Source organism: Vitis riparia, chromosome 19 (genome assembly GCF_004353265.1).
Source record: "Vitis riparia cultivar Riparia Gloire de Montpellier isolate 1030 chromosome 19, EGFV_Vit.rip_1.0, whole genome shotgun sequence".
Taxonomy (NCBI): domain Eukaryota; kingdom Viridiplantae; phylum Streptophyta; class Magnoliopsida; order Vitales; family Vitaceae; genus Vitis; species Vitis riparia.
In genome coordinates this window covers 8,317,378-8,333,919 of record NC_048449.1, presented here as the reverse complement: position 1 = coordinate 8,333,919, position 16,542 = coordinate 8,317,378, and the positions used below count along the sequence as shown (strand labels likewise).

The following is a 16,542-nucleotide window of genomic DNA, read 5'->3' as shown; positions in this document are numbered from 1 at the left end:
TGACTTTTAGCCAATTCACAAATATCACAACGGAAACCAGAAATATCACTCTTTGCAAACAAACTAGGAAACAATTTTTTTAAATAACCAAAGGAAGCATGTCCCAGACGTCGATGCCACAACCAAATTTCAGACTTTTTCTTCTCCCCCTCAGATCCATCTGCCATCAAGGCTTGTTGCAACTTATTTGAATCCTTTGACTGCAAGTCCAAGTAATAGAGTTTTCCCCGTTTAATACCACAACCAATCGTCTGTCTTGTTTGGATGTCCTTAATCACACAAAATTCAGGCCAAAAAATGACAATACAAGATAAGGCTGTAGTGATTTGAGAAACTGACAAAAGATTGTAATCTAAAGATGGAACAACTAAAACAGAATCCAAATTCAAAGTATCAGTAAGAGTTAAGGATCCTTCCCCAATAACTGGGGTTGTGTTACCATTGGCTGTGGAAACAATTTTTTGTGAGGAAGGTCTAAGGGGTGAAACCTGTCTAGAATCAAAAGTCATATGATCTGTAGCACCAGAATCAATTATCCATGTACTATTAATAACAGGTGTAAAAGTATTTAAAAACTTACCACCATGATCAGTAGCGGCTACCAATGCAGAGGCTTTCTCAACAACATTAGCCTCTGTTTTTATTTCGGCAACAATTGCAGTCGAGGTTTTCTTGGAATCCTTCTTCCGTTGATCACGATTATTATAAGTAATAACAAAGTGTTGATAGCCTAAACATGATCTAAAGGTCCATGGTTCAAACCCTCGGTTCCTTATTGTTTTCCTGGTCATACCAAGAGTCGTTGCTTTGAAATTGTGGGATATCCAGACTGGTGGGATCAGTCTTATTGCAGTGAGTGCATTTGAAGGTTGACTTATCAATATTAGGGCTTGTCTTAGGATGGTTGATCGCTGTCGGACCACCATAGCGACAAAATATCCAGGATTTCAGTTCCATGGCTCTGATACCATCTTCAAATTGATAAATTGTAGTTTTTCATTCATTCTTTCATTCGTTCATGTACAGAGTATATATAGAGGGTAATCACCATTCTAAGAATGGGAAAAAATGATACAAGGAAAGAATGATATAAGGAAATAACAACTAATATCCTAATATCTCAACTTTCCTAATATCTCAATATTCCTAATATCTTAATATTCCTAGTATCTCAATATTCCTAATATCTCAATATTCATAATATCTCAACTTTCCTAATATCTAAACATTCCTAATATCTCAACACTAAATGATATAAGGAAATAATGATATAAGGAAAGCATTCCTAATATCTCAACAACTTCTTCCTTTGTTCCTTTAATTTATATTTTTGTATTATGATCATATGAATGAGATGATCAGTCGTCTATCAGTGATCCTTTGCTTTCTCCTCCTTATCCTTGATATGTTATTAATGGATCAAGAGTTTTCATTGTTCCAAAATTACACTTCTCATTCATAACTTTATGTTGAAAGCATATTGAAAACTTTTCCTAATTCAGAACTTATTCCCCACTTTGAATTATGTTCTATGCATCCAACATATATTATAAACCTAATCTTTTTTTTTCTTTTCTTTTTTGGTCTTACCTTATTTTTACATTCATAGCAAGAGGTCATGAATAGAAAATGTATTACCATATATTCCCATAGCTAAAAATAATGTAAGGAAAAAAATTAATTAAATCTTATTACATTTTTATATTATCTTATTGTTGTATTTTTTGAAAATTATAACTTTTATAAAAAATCAAAGTTGATGATTATAGTTTAGCTTTTTGTTTATGGATTAAATTTGATCATCCATTTTAACTTTTTTCTTAATTAAAATGTTTCATATTTTTAATTAAAGAAGATAAGTCACGGTTTTAACATTTTTCTTTGTTAATTTTTTTATTTTTTATTTATATAAAATAAAAGTAAATTATTTTTTTTCATAAAAAAATTATATTGGATCATTTATATTCATTTTCTCTTAATTTTTTTTAAAATTAAAATGTTTTCATAGGTCAATAAATAATTGCATTACGGAGAAAAGTGATACATTCTTACCATCTTCCCATCACAGTTACATTACAAAGAAGAGTGATACATCCTTTTCATATGATGATACTTTTAATATACTTCAATGCCATTTTTTTAATAAAAAAAGTAGTACTCTTTTTTTGAAATAAAATTAAGAAAAAATTAATATAAATCATCATATTACTAATTTTTCATGAAAAATTTATTTTATTTTTATTTATATAAATACAAATAAAAATATTAATAAAGAAAAATATTATAATTACAACCAAATCTTTATCTTCTTTAATTAAAAATATTAAACATTTAACCCACTTTCAATGTTTTTTTTTTCAAAGGTTGTGTCCATTGATGCACAACTTTAATATATAAAAATTTTAATTTTTAATAAAATTAAAAGAAAATTAATATAAACAATTAAATTGCAAAATTTTTATTTTATTAAAAATTTTACTAAAGAAAAATGTTAAAATCACAACCACGCCTTTGTCATTTTAATTAAAAATATTAAATATTTTAATTAAGAAAAAAGGTTAAAATCAATATAAATTAAATTCATAAGTAAAAAAGTTATATTTATTATTATATATTTATTTTTATATTGATTTTTTTAAAAGATAAAAGAGTTAAAAAAAAATCAAAAACTAAAATGAAGAGAGTGGAAAAAAACAATGGCATGTTGGTCCCTCATGTGTTAAATAAAAAAAATCAATAGGATGATTGGAAAAAAAAAAAAAAATCACGTGGCCCGGTGTTTAAGCGTTTGTTTTTTTGGAAAAAAAAAATCATGGTGAGGTTTTTTTTTTTTTTTTTTTTTTTACTTATCACGTTAAACGAAAAAAAAGAAAAAAAAAAAAACAATACTAGTTGGCGGCTGCGCGCTGCGGCTGGTCGAAAGTCGAAGGTGTCTCTTTCCATCAGCTTGGCCGCCAAGTTTGAACCACCGACTCCCTATCTTGTCGATATATGCTATACAGTGGCCAAACACCTGTGTTCTACCACCTCTAAAACACTCTTTCAGCAGAATCCAAAAGGTTCCCACAAAAATGGCGGGTCTGGAAGCCATGGTCCCGTACTCAGGTTTTGGATTTCTGCTAAACCCAACCTCTTTACGTGCCTTTTCCGCTTCTTTCCATCTTGTCTTGTTGCTTTACCTATTTGTATCATGGGCGTGCAAGAAATCAAGATGGGTGCTCTTGAGAATTGTAAGAGGACTGGGTTTTCGTACTGTAAGCAAACATTCGTTTGTTGTCTGGGTCTGTCAGTGTTTAACCTTGCCTTGTTCTTTTTGAACTACTTTTATTGGTATAAGAATGGTTGGTCTGATGAACAGCTGGTAACCCTTTCGGATTTAGCGCTCAGAACATCTGCTTGGGCTGCAGTTTGTGTATATTTGCACACTCAATTCCTTGGTTCTGTTGAACCAAAGTTCCCGTTTTCGTTAAGAGTTTGGTGGGGATTTTACTTCTCCATCTCTTGTTATTGCCTTGTTATAGATATTGTTAAGCAACACCAGTCCCAACCAATTCAATTTTTGGTGCCTGATGCTGTCTACGTCATAACTGGTCTGTTCTTGTGCTATTTGGGGTTGTGGGGGAAGAATCAAGGTGAAGAATCAATTCTTAGGGAATCCCTTTTGCATGGTAGTGCCAGTATAAAGTACTCGAGTGGCGTCAAATAAATCAAAGGGGGAAGAAACTGTGACCCCGTTCTCCAATGCTGGTGTTTTAGTCTTCTTACTTTCTCTTGGATGGGTCCTTGATCGCCCTTGGTAATAAGAAAACATTAGACCTTGAGGATGTTCCTCAGCTTGACGCTGTCAACAGTGTTGTTGGGGGCTTTCCAATTTTAGAAGTAAGCTCGAGGGTGATGGTGGTGGAAGTAGTGGAGTGACCACGCTTAAGCTGGTGAAAGCAATGATCCTCTCAGCATGGGCAGAAATACTATTGTCGGCTTTATTCGCCCTTCTTTACACGTTAGCTTCTATGTTGGTCCCTATCTTATTGACACCTTCGTTCAGTACCTCAATGGCCAGCGGCAATTCAAAAATGAAGGCTACTTTCTGGTTTCAGCTTTTCTTGTTGCAAAGCTTGTTGAATGCCTTTCAATGAGGCACTGGTTCTTTCGATTGCAGCAGGTTGGAATTAGGATGAGAGCAGTACTGGTCACAAAGATCTACAACAAAGTTTTGGCTGTTTCATACCACTCAAAGCAGTGTCATACTAGTGGGGAGATCATCAATTTCATTTCTGTTGATGCTGAGAGAATTGGTGACTTTGGTTGGTACATGCACGATCCATGGATGGTGACTTTGCAAGTTGCTTTGGCATTGTTGATCTTGTATAAAAATCTTGGTCTTGCTTCAATTGCAGCTTTCTTTGCAACAGTAATTATTATGTTGGCAAATGTTCCACTGGCGAAATTCCAAGAAAAGTTCCAAGACAAGCTAATGGAATCGAAAGATAAAAGGATGAAGTCAACATCCGAGATCTTGAGGAACATGAGGATTCTCAAGCTTCAGGGATGGGAAATGAAGTTTTTATCTAAAATTGTTGACTTACGGAAGAATGAGACAGGGTGGTTGAAAAAATATGTTTACACTTTAGCCATCACCACTTTTGTTTTCTGGGTTGGCCCAATATTTGTGTCTGTGGTCTCCTTTGGAACTGCTATGCTTATGGGGATCCCACTTGAATCAGGGAAGATCTTATCTTCACTTGCAACATTCAGGATACTTCAAGAGCCCATTTACAATCTTCCTGACACTATCTCGATGATAGCTCAGACAAAAGTTTCCCTTGATAGAATTGCATCCTTTCTTCGTCTTGATGACTTGCAGCCTGATGTTGTCGAGAAGCTTCCATTGGGTACTTCTAGCACAGCAATTGAGATAGTAAATGGGAATTTCTCTTGGGATTTATCTTCCCCTCATCCAACATTGAAGGATATTAATTTGCAAGTGCATCATGGCATGAGGGTTGCTGTTTGTGGTGCTGTTGGCTCAGGAAAGTCAAGCTTACTTTCTTGTATCCTGGGTGAAGTGCCCAAGATATCTGGTACCCTTAAGCTGAGTGGAACAAAGGCATATGTTGCACAGTCGCCTTGGATACAGAGTGGCAAGATAGAAGAAAACATCTTGTTTGGCAAGGAGATGGACAGAGAAAGGTATGAAAGGATCCTGGATGCATGTTCCTTGAAGACGGACCTGGAGATCCTCCCATTTGGTGATCAGACGGTTATAGGTGAGCGAGGAATCAATTTGAGTGGTGGGCAGAAGCAAAGAATTCAGATCGCACGTGCACTTTACCAAGATGCGGATATTTATCTGTTTGATGATCCTTTTAGTGCTGTTGATGCTCATACAGGCACCCATCTCTTCAAGGTAATTCTGTTTTCAGTTCTAAATTTTTTATTTATTGAGCTATGATGCATTAATAATTTTATGAAATGAAAACATACTTTCTATGAACACTATTGCATTTAGTAGAATTGAGCTCTCCTCACAATTTAGTCCGAAATAAGCACTTATATATGTATGTACCATTGGGCTTGGTGAGTTTGAGGTAATTGGGGACTCCTACCATTCCATTCCCTCTTAATTTTGTTGTGTTTCATTCAGTTTTGTTTCTCCATTTATCTGACTAAATAAATAAATGTATAGTCCTTGCATAAATGGCATTTTACTATTTTTAACAGGAATGTTTGCTGGGCCTCTTGGATTCAAAAACAGTGGTTTATGTTACTCATCAAGTGGAGTTCTTACCTGCTGCTGATCTCATATTGGTGAGCAATTAACTTATTTTCTCTTCCCTGCATTTGTTTCTTTATCCCCCCACAACTAATGAAATGTAGTGCTCCTTGCCAACAGGTCATGAAAGAAGGAAGAATCACACAGGCTGGAAAGTACAATGACATTCTCAACTATGGAAGTGATTTTGTGGAGCTTGTGGGTGCACATAAGAAAGCCTTATCAGCACTTGAATCCATAGAGGCAGAAAAATCAAGTATCATGAGTGAGAACAGTGTTGATACAGGAAGTACTTCTGAGGTTGTGCTAAAAGAAGAAAACAGAAATGGGCAAACTGGAAACATAGAAGGCATGGATGGGCCAAAAGCCCAGCTCGTTCAAGAAGAGGAGAGAGAGAAAGGTAAAGTTGGTTTTTCAGTTTATTGGAAATATATCACAACAGCATATGGAGGAGCTCTTGTGCCCTTTATATTGCTGTCACAAATTCTCTTTCAGCTGCTTCAAATTGGAAGCAATTATTGGATGGCTTGGGCAACACCTGTGTCAGAGGATGTGAAACCTGCGGTTGGTGGCTCTACTCTTATACTTGTCTATGTAGCTTTGGCCATTGGAAGTTCTCTTTGTGTCCTTTCCAGAGCCATGCTTGTTGTAACAGCTGGTTACAGGACAGCTACTATACTCTTCAATAAAATGCATTTGAGCATTTTCCGTGCCCCAATGTCATTCTTTGATGCCACCCCAAGTGGACGAATCCTAAACAGAGTAAGCGAAAAAGAGAATATATCTATTGCTTTCTTTCAGTTTTCCCCAAGAACCAAAGCATCACTTAATTGTGCTTTCCCTTTTCCTCTTACAGGCTTCTACAGACCAAAGTGCAGTGGACATGGATATTCCAATGGTAATATGGAAATGTGCTTTCTCATTCATACAGCTCCTGGGAATTATTGCAGTCATGTCCCAAGTCGTATGGCAGGTTTTCATTGTTTTTGTCCCCATGATTGCAACTTGCATCTGGTATCAGGTGACTCTCACCATCTTTACTTGCTGGGTTATTTGATTTTTTTCAAACCAACTGCATCAAAGCAGACTCACTCACAACTATTGCATATTGTGGAGTATATGCTATCCTAATTTATATCGCTTCAGAAGTAGGGATGGCAATAGGGGTAAGAGGGGTTTCAGTCAAAATAATTTTCATCCTCATACCATTAAAAAAAATTAAACGGGATCGGGCAGGGCGGGGCAAGTATGAGAAATTCCTATACCCTCCTTGCCCGGTTTAACTTTTTTTAAAAAAATTTTTAATTTTTTTTAAAAATTATTTTCAATTTGTTTAATTACATTAAAATAAATATATTTTATAAATAATTAAATTAATATTTTTTTTTAACTTATTTTATTGAAAATTAGTTTATTATTATTATTATCTATATATTAAAAATAGAAAAATAAAAATTAAATTAAATCAAATTAATTTTATATATAATCGGAGCGAGGCAGGGCAAGGCATGGCGAGACAAGGAAATACCCAAATCCATCCCAAGTTTTAAAAACATCCCAAATCCATTTATTTAAATTTTAAACTCGTCCTATTAGGGGTGGGGCGGGTACACGGAAAAACCCGCCCCATTGCCCATCCCTATTCGGAAGTAAAGATTTAGTTGTATGATTCTTTTAAGTGCCAATCATTTTTCAGATATAGTGTGGTGAAGTTTGCTGAAAGCTAGACTGCATGATTTTGCTGTCTAGATGCTATAGTCTTGATTATTGCATTAATATCATTTTCCACAACTCTTAGAAGCTCTAATTCCATTCAACCTACCTTCCATTGTGATATATGATGTAAACCTAAATTTTGGAATATTTATATGCAGCGATATTATATATCATCAGCCCGAGAACTGGCAAGATTGGTCGGAGTATGCAAAGCTCCAGTAATACAGCATTTTTCTGAAACCATCTCAGGATCCACAACCATCAGGAGCTTTGATCAAGAGTCAAGATTCAGGGATACAAATATGAAACTTATAGATGGGTATACCAGGCCCAAGTTCAACAGTGCTGCTGCAATGGAGTGGCTGTGCTTCCGCTTGGATGTGCTATCTTCTATTACATTTGCCTTCTCTTTGGTTTTCTTGATCTCTATTCCAGAGGGAGCAATTGATCCGGGTAAGTAGCTCGATCTGGAATCTGTATTAATTATCCATCTCACTCGCATCAGTAAATGGCATAGGAGCATGACTAATACACTTTCCCTCCTTGCATTGAAGGCATTGCGGGCTTAGCAGTGACATATGGACTTAATTTAAACACGTTACAATCTTGGGTGGTATGGAATCTTTGCAATATGGAGAATAAGATTATATCAGTTGAGAGAATGCTTCAATACACTTCCATTCCAAATGAGCCTCCCCTTGTCATGGAAGGAAACAAGCCAGCATGTTCTTGGCCTTCACATGGAGAAGTTGATATTCGTGATTTGCAGGTAAGTTCAATTTTGCATTCTTACATTGTATTAGAGGGTTATTCATGGCTACCTCTGGTCAAAGGATTTCTATATGTTTGATGATGGTGAGTGTGGATGTAGGTCCGCTATGCCCCACACCTGCCACTTGTATTGAGAGGTCTCACATGCAATTTCCCAGGAGGGATGAAGACCGGCATAGTAGGCCGAACTGGTAGCGGTAAATCAACCCTCATACAGACCCTCTTTCGAATTGTTGAACCTACCGCTGGTGAAATTATGATAGATGGTACCAACATCTCCTTGATTGGGCTACATGATTTGCGGTCCAGACTAAGCATTATCCCTCAGGATCCAACCATGTTTGAAGGGACTGTACGGAGCAACCTTGACCCACTGGAAGAGTATTCAGATGAACAGATTTGGGAGGTGGGTTTTGTTTATTCTTTTGATTTACTCAAGTATGGAAGACACGTAGTTTTCCTCTACCTTGTTTTCTTAATACAGTCGAAATATAGTTTTCCTTTGCTTCATTTCTTAATTCTGTAGAAATGCAATGTTGTTTACTTAACTAACTTATTGGTTCAGGCCCTGGATAAGTGTCAGCTTGGAGATGAAGTCAGGAAGAAAGAAGGAAAGCTTGATTCTGCAGGTAATATTAAATAGAAACCCCATATAAGAGCACAAAATTTAATTCTCTTAAGGTTGATGTGCATTTGGCAGTTAATGAGAATGGAGAGAATTGGAGTATGGGTCAGAGGCAGCTGGTTTGTCTCGGACGAGTGCTACTCAAGAAAAGCAAGGTCTTGGTGCTTGATGAAGCTACTGCATCAGTTGATACAGCCACTGATAATCTGATTCAGCAAACCCTTAGACAACACTTTGTTGATTCTACAGTCATAACCATTGCGCATCGAATAACTTCTGTTCTAGATAGTGACATGGTTCTACTTCTAGATCATGGTTAGTACTATAAGCATCATCTACTCACACTCCTTTTAACTTCATCTGTATTCTTCCTGATTTGTTTCCTTGGAAATGTTAATGCAGGACTTATTGAGGAACATGATACCCCCGCAAGATTGCTAGAGAACAAGTCGTCATCTTTCGCAAAGCTTGTAGCAGAGTACACCGTGAGGTCAAAATCTAACTAGTCTTGAAAATCTGGCCGATATCTGAACCAGCAAGCCCGGGTCTTACACCCTTCAACAATTTCAACTGCAAATTTTGCTTGACAATGGTGACAACTGAATTGCAATTACAATCCCATAAACACAGAAGTGTTTTTCACCTCAATTACCCATATAAAAATCAGCCATCACATGATCAATGATTTGTAGAAGTAGATTAGACCTACTGGTTTGAAACTGGCATTCAAATGTCATAGTCATGTGAAAAGTAAAGGAACATTCCTACAAATATTTTAGACTTCTTTTGTTTTCATTTTTAAGCTAGGAATTAATTGAGTCGCTTGGATGAGTTGGAGTTAGGTATCGAACTCAACTGTTCTGTTAGGAGTTAGCTTGTTACTCAGCTATTCTGTAACGATCTTGTTAGATGTAGAAACTTATTTACACTATTCAATGTATTAATCTAAATAGAAATAGAAGCACTCTTGTAAGTAGGAATAAAGTTCTGTGAAGCTTCATTTCTCTTTGGTTCATTTTTCTTTTCAGGTATAGTAAATGATAACCATGTATGGAAGAATTTATTTTACCTCTGCTACAATTTGAGGGCCAACTAGAGAAAAAATCTCAATTGGAGATCATATTCTCTATTTCCTTGGTTTTCTGCACTCAAAGTGCAATTCTTTTTTGATTCTTATTACTTGATCACATAAGGAACCAATAAATCTTGAAGAGATTCATACTTTGCTTCTCACTTTGAAAGCAAAATGAGTTCTCATAATATAAGCAAATTTGTTTCCAATCAACAAAGAAGTAAAACAAACTTGGTTTCAAAATGGTTTCCAAGAATTTCAATATAATTTTCATAATGATACAAAGGAAAATCACCCTTAGAATCTTGGTTTTTAGAAAAATGCAACAATTTCAAATTAAAAATCCTGTTAATCTCAATTTATAGTTTCTCAATTTAAAGTTGAACAAGAATCAAGGAAGAACTTTTGTATCAATCAATCTTTATGGAACAACTAGTTTCAAAGGAATTTTCCTCAATTTCCTTGTAACAAGCATGTGGTAAATTAGGACAGACAACATGTGTAATGAACTAATTTAAACAATATCCAAGCTAAGTCTCGTAATTATTTTAAAATTCCAAAGAAATGGAGCATGGGGAAGGTACGTGGAATGTGAGTATTCCTCACATTTTTCGTACCCTTTCTAATTTTTAAGTAATTTTTAAGTTTGATTTTTCCGAACATCATATGAACACCCCTTAAGTGTAATGAACTCATTTAAACAATATCCAAGAAATATGAAATCCCAAAATTATTTTAAAATTTCAAATAAATGTAGAATGGGGTACAAAGAATGTGAGGATTCCTCACATTTTTCATACCCTTTCTAATTTTTAAGTATTTTTTAAGTTTGATTTTTATAGGTTTCATTTGAACACCCCTTAAGTGTAATGAATTCATTTAAACAATATCCAAGTCATATGAAGTCCCAAAAAATTTCTACAGCATCAAAGAAATGGAGAATGGGGAGGATACCAAGAATATGAGAATACCACATATTTTTCGTACACTTTCTAACTTTTAAGTATTTTTTAAGTTTGATTTTTTTGGGCATCATTTGAACGCCCATTAAGTGTAATGAACTCATTTAAACAATATCCAAGTCATATGAAGTCCCATAATTATTTTAAAATTTCAAAGAAATGAAGAATGTGAGGATTTCTCACATTTTTCGTACGCTTTCTAATTTTTAAGTATTTTTTAAGTTTGATTTTCCTGGACATCATTTGAACACCCCTTAAGTGTAATGAACTCATTTAAACAATATCCAAGCCATATGAAGTTCCAAAAAATTTCTAAAGCATCAAAGAAGTGGAAAATGGGGAGGGTACGAAGAATGTGAGGATACCTCATATTTTTCGTATCCTTTCTAATTTTTAAGTATTTTTTAAGTTTGATTTTTTCGAGCATCATTTGAACGCCCCTTAAGTGTATTGAACTCATTTTAACAATATCCATGCCATATGAAGTCCAAAAAAAAATAAAAAAAATTAAAGCATCAACAAAGTGAAGAATGGGAAGGGTACGAAGAATGTGAGGATTCCTCACATTTTTTTATACCCTTTCTAATTTTTATGTATTTTTTAAGTTTAATTTTTATGGGCATCATTTGAACACCCCTTAAGTGTAATGAACTCATTTAAACAATATCCAATCCATATGAAGTCCCAAAATTATTTTTAAATTTCAAAGAAATGTAGAATGGGAAGGGTACGAAGAATGTGAGGATTTCTCACATTTTTCATATCCTTTCTAATTTTTAAGTATTTTTTAAGTTTGATTTTTTTGGGCATCATTTGAACACCCCTTAAGTGTAACAAACTCATTTAAACAATATCCAAGTCATATGATGTCCCAATAAATTTTTAAAGCATCAAAGAAGTGGAGAATGGGGAGGGTACGAAGAATATGAGGATTCCTCACATTTTTTTCATACCCTTTCTAATTTTTAAGTGTTTTTGAAGTTTGATTTTTCCGAGCATCATTTGAACACCCCTTAAGTGTAATGAACTCATTTAAACAATATCCAAGCCATATAAAGTCCCAAAATTATTTTAAAATTTCAAAGAAATGGAGGGTGGGGAAGGAACAAAGAATGTGAGGATTCATCACATTCTTCATACCTTTTTTAATTTGTAAGTATTTTTGAAGTTTGATTTTTTCGGGCTTGATTTGAACACCCCATAAATGTAATGAAATCATTTAAACAATATCCAGGTCATATGAAGTCCCAAAATTATTTTCAATTTTCAAAGAAATGGAGAATGAGGAGGGTATGAAGAATGTGAGGAATCCTCACATTCTTTGTACCCTTTCTAATTTTTAAGTATTTTTTAAGTTTGATTTTTTCGGGTATCATTTGAACACTCCTTAAGTGTAACGAACTCATTTAAACAATATCCAAGTCATATGAAGTCCTAATAAATTTTTAAAACATCACAGAAGTGGAGAATGGGAAGGTATGGACCCGCATTTTTCACGCGCGTCCCCACTCGATCGGCGAGACTCGCTTTTTATTTGTGAAAAATTAATTTTAGAAAAGTTGGAGTCGCCACCTATTTTATTTTTATTTTAAAGGGAAAATAAAACAAGAAAGAAAAACCCTAAAAAGTGACTCCATAGTTTTGGAAAAAGCATGTCTTTGGGAAACCTGAGTCTAGGTCCGGGGATCAGGTTACTTATTGGGAAGGTACCTCTAAAAGGTAGCACCCCTCTAAGCCCTATAAAGGTCTCTACTGACTAAGTTGAGGGAAACGTGGCAATTAAATAGTTGATCATGGATACCTAAATAAGCAAGGGTGATTTCAAAAAAAAAAATTGCATGTTAAACAAGATAAGAACATAATAAAGGAGAGTTAGGATGCGTACCTGAACCGCTTCTTGAGTGCTATTATAAAACATCAATGCTTAGTTTAGATGATATATCACACAAAGTGTTTTATCCAAGCAAGTCAAGCATATATCAAAACACCCAAGAATCGCATCATGTATGGATATAGTCATCAGTAACATATGTGTCTATAGAATTCTCAAAAATAGGTGTGAAGGAACGTACCTGGATAGCAAGCTAAAACGCCTCTATGGGAAACAAGATTGCTTAATGATAGGTGCATAATAATCTCACGTATCTCAAAGAGAAAGCACAATTAATCAAATATCGGAAAAACACTATCGAAGAAGATATCATGAATGTCGGGCCCTCTCCAAAGCCCTAATCAATTTCGCATGAGCTGATTCTATGAATTCCATTGTTTGGAATCATGAAAGTTATTCATGCTTGTGAAAAATCAAGAAGATCAAGAAAATGGTTGAAAGTCAAAGAAAATAGTGAAAGTGCATGCTGAGAGGAAAAATGGCAGCAAAGGATTATTAAAGATGGATTTTTTAATGCTGAGAATATTTAGTTGAAAAGTGATTCAAAAATTCAATTTAAAAAACAATAAATTCCCAATCAAAGAAGCAAATAGAGGAGGTGGTGGAACGTCAGCCGGACAGAATTCCGGACGTGAGATATCCGGAGAAGGTGGAATGTCGGAGGACGGAATTCCGGATGTGAGACATCCGGAGAAGGTGGAAAGTCGGCGAACAAAATTCCGGATGTGAGATATCCGGAGAATGTGGAATGTCTGCCAGACAGAATTCCGGACGTGAGATATCCGGAGAAGGTGGAATGTCAGTGGATGGAATTCCGGATGTGATATATCCGGAGAAGGTGGAACGTTGGCCGGACAGAATTCTTCCTATTCCAAGAGTTCCAGAAATTGCTGTCTAACGGAGACAAGGTATCCCAAAAAAAAGAAAGTAGAAAAAGAAAAAAAAAATGAATACAAAGAGAAAGAGCTCTAGAAAACAGAGTAGAGATAAGAAAAATAAAATAAAAACAAAAAAAGAATAACCAAGCCAAGCCACATTCCATTGCTTTGTCAATGGGCTTGGAATGGTGAGAGAGGTACGAGCGGATTCCAACAAACAAGTATAGTCATAGTTCTCATGTAATGCACAGGAAATTAAAAAAAAATAGAACATTTCACCCCTAAATCAAATTTAGAGAACTCCAAAAAGACAAATCAACAACATCTATAGAAGCAATCAAGTACCAATGTAGACAAACATATGACCTCCGTCATTCTACCCCTTAGCATCCAAACGAGACTCAAAATCCAACGAAAATTCATACATCAAAAGGATAATCGAAATCAAGAAGGGGTCTACAGTAACCATACCTGAAAACACTTCCTTTCGGTGAGAAAATTCTCCACTGGTTTTTGTATTCTCAGATTTTTTCCACTGGTCTTTTCCGTGCTTCCTTCCTCTTCCCTTGAAAACTTCTCTCTCTGCCCTTGACAATCCCTGAATCCTCCCAATCTATTGGTCTCCTCTCAATCCCCTTTTTTTCTTTCCTTTTTATGCAATGCATGCCTTCCTTTTAGTGCCAGATCTCGATATCGAATCCCCTTGCTATTCGTGCCTCCCATTAGAAAATCATAAAATCTCGCCTTTCTTTCCATGTATCTGTCTGTCCATGGAGATTGCATCTCTCTAAAAATCATTTTCTATATGGAAGTTTCCATATATTCTTCTATGGGCAGCAACCTCTTAATTTTCCTAAAATTTTGGTGATCTTTCCTCCAAATAGATGGCAACCGTTTCCTCATGCAAGAAATAAAATAAAGATAAAAATAGAAAGAAAAATAAAGTAAAAATAAAATAAAGATTAAAATCAATAAATATCATGAAATTGAAAATCAAAAGAAATTTAAATCACGCACCTAAAAATAAAAAATAAAAAATAAAAAATAATTAAAACAAAAAATAAAAATCAACCACATGCAAGCCATACGAGCCATGTAACCACCAAAATACGAGTCATGCAACCGTGCAAACCATGCAGGAAGATCTAAAGGTGACCTAGGGTGTGTCCTAGTGCGCTAGGGCGAACGAAGTGGACCAAGTGTGCTTACGTGGGTGCCTAATGAACTAGGTGTCTTAAAGTGATTGGGATATTGCCTCAATGACCTAAACATGCCTAAGAACTATCCTAAAAAGGAATGGAAAGCTTAAGTCTAAATCAAAACTGTCAAGGGTCACAATAAAGGAGTTAGGCGATCCCTTAACCAGAGTCTCCGAGGTGGCTCAAGAAAGGTAAGTAACGTGAGTAGCTATGGGCCACCAAGGAACTACTGTAAAGTATCGAACAAGTATCTAATAGGACATGTGCTAGGAGGACAAAATTGAGGGTCTACAAGAGGGTACAAAGAATGTGAGGATTCCTCACATTCTTCGTACCCTTTTTTAATTTCTAAGTATTTTTTAAGTATTATTTTTCCGGGCATCATTTGAACACCCCTTAAGTGTAATGAACTAATTTATACAATATCAAAAGCATATGAAGTCCCAATAAATTTTTAAAACATAAAAGAAGTTGAGAATGGGGAAGGTAAGAAGAATGTGAGGATTCCTCACATTCTTCGTAGCCTTTCTAATTTTTAAGTATTTTTTAAGTTTGATTTTTTTCGAACATCATTTGAACACCCCTTAAGTGTAATGAACTCAGTTAAACAATATCCGATCCATATAAAGTCCCAATAAATTTTTAAAACATCAAAGAAGTGGAGAATGGGGGAGAGTACGAAGAATGTGAGGATTCCACTCATTCTTCGTACATTTTCTAATTTTTAAGTATTTTTTAAGTTTGATTTTTTTGGGCATCATTTGAACATCCTTTAAGTGTAATGAACTCACTTAAATAATATGCAAGCCATTTGAAGTCCTAATAAAATTTTAAAACATCAAAGAAGTGGAGAATGGAGAGGTATGAAGAATGTGAGGATTCCTCACATTCTTCATACCCTTTCTAATTTTTAAGTATTTTTTAAGTTTGATCTTTTCGGGATTCATTTGAACACCCCTTAATTGTAATGAAATCATTTAAACAATATCCAAGCCTTCTGAAGTCCCCAAATTATTTTAAAATTTCAAAGAAATGGAGAATGAGAAGGGTGCAAAGAATGTGAGGATTTCTTTGATCTCTTTGATCAGATTCTCAACAGACTGGGCACTAAACTTGCATTTTTTATATCATTTAAACAATTCTCTCTATTGGACACACCAAACTCCACTTCACCCTGACAAATGTCATGAACTTCTAACTGAGTTCCTAATTTTGAGAAATTCGGTACAGCTCCATTAGGAATCTGATCTTCTGAAGAAGGTGGATTCATAGAGACTAAGTTATCAGGACCACTACTGGAATTGCCTGATGCTTTACGTTACTCAGATTCGATAACTAATGCTTTCTCTGTAGCTTCAGTAGTTGACACACCATCCCCACCACTGAGATTTATTGGAGGAGCTAGAAATTCAATGAGAGGAAAGTTTGAGACTGATTATTGAGAGCATTTTCGTGAATTCCATATCGTCCAATGTTGACTGTGACAGAATGAAATGTTGTAGAACTTAGTTTGGCACCTCTAAAGTAAACCTTATCAGGAGTATCCCACTTTCTGGTCCATTAATGATCTAGACTGCCTCTTTAACCACCGCTTATATTTTTTTTTGGTAATTCATGGGAAGTTTGTCTTCATCAGACCTCTTCAGATCTTTGAG

The 16,542-nt window shown here is 35.1% G+C and overlaps 1 pseudogene; it reads left to right on the top strand.

The window, feature by feature from the left end:
• The first annotated feature begins 3,190 nt into the window (after nucleotides 1–3,190).
• Nucleotides 3,191–9,900, top strand: LOC117909304 (annotated as a pseudogene).
• The last annotated feature ends 6,642 nt before the right edge of the window (nucleotides 9,901–16,542 follow it).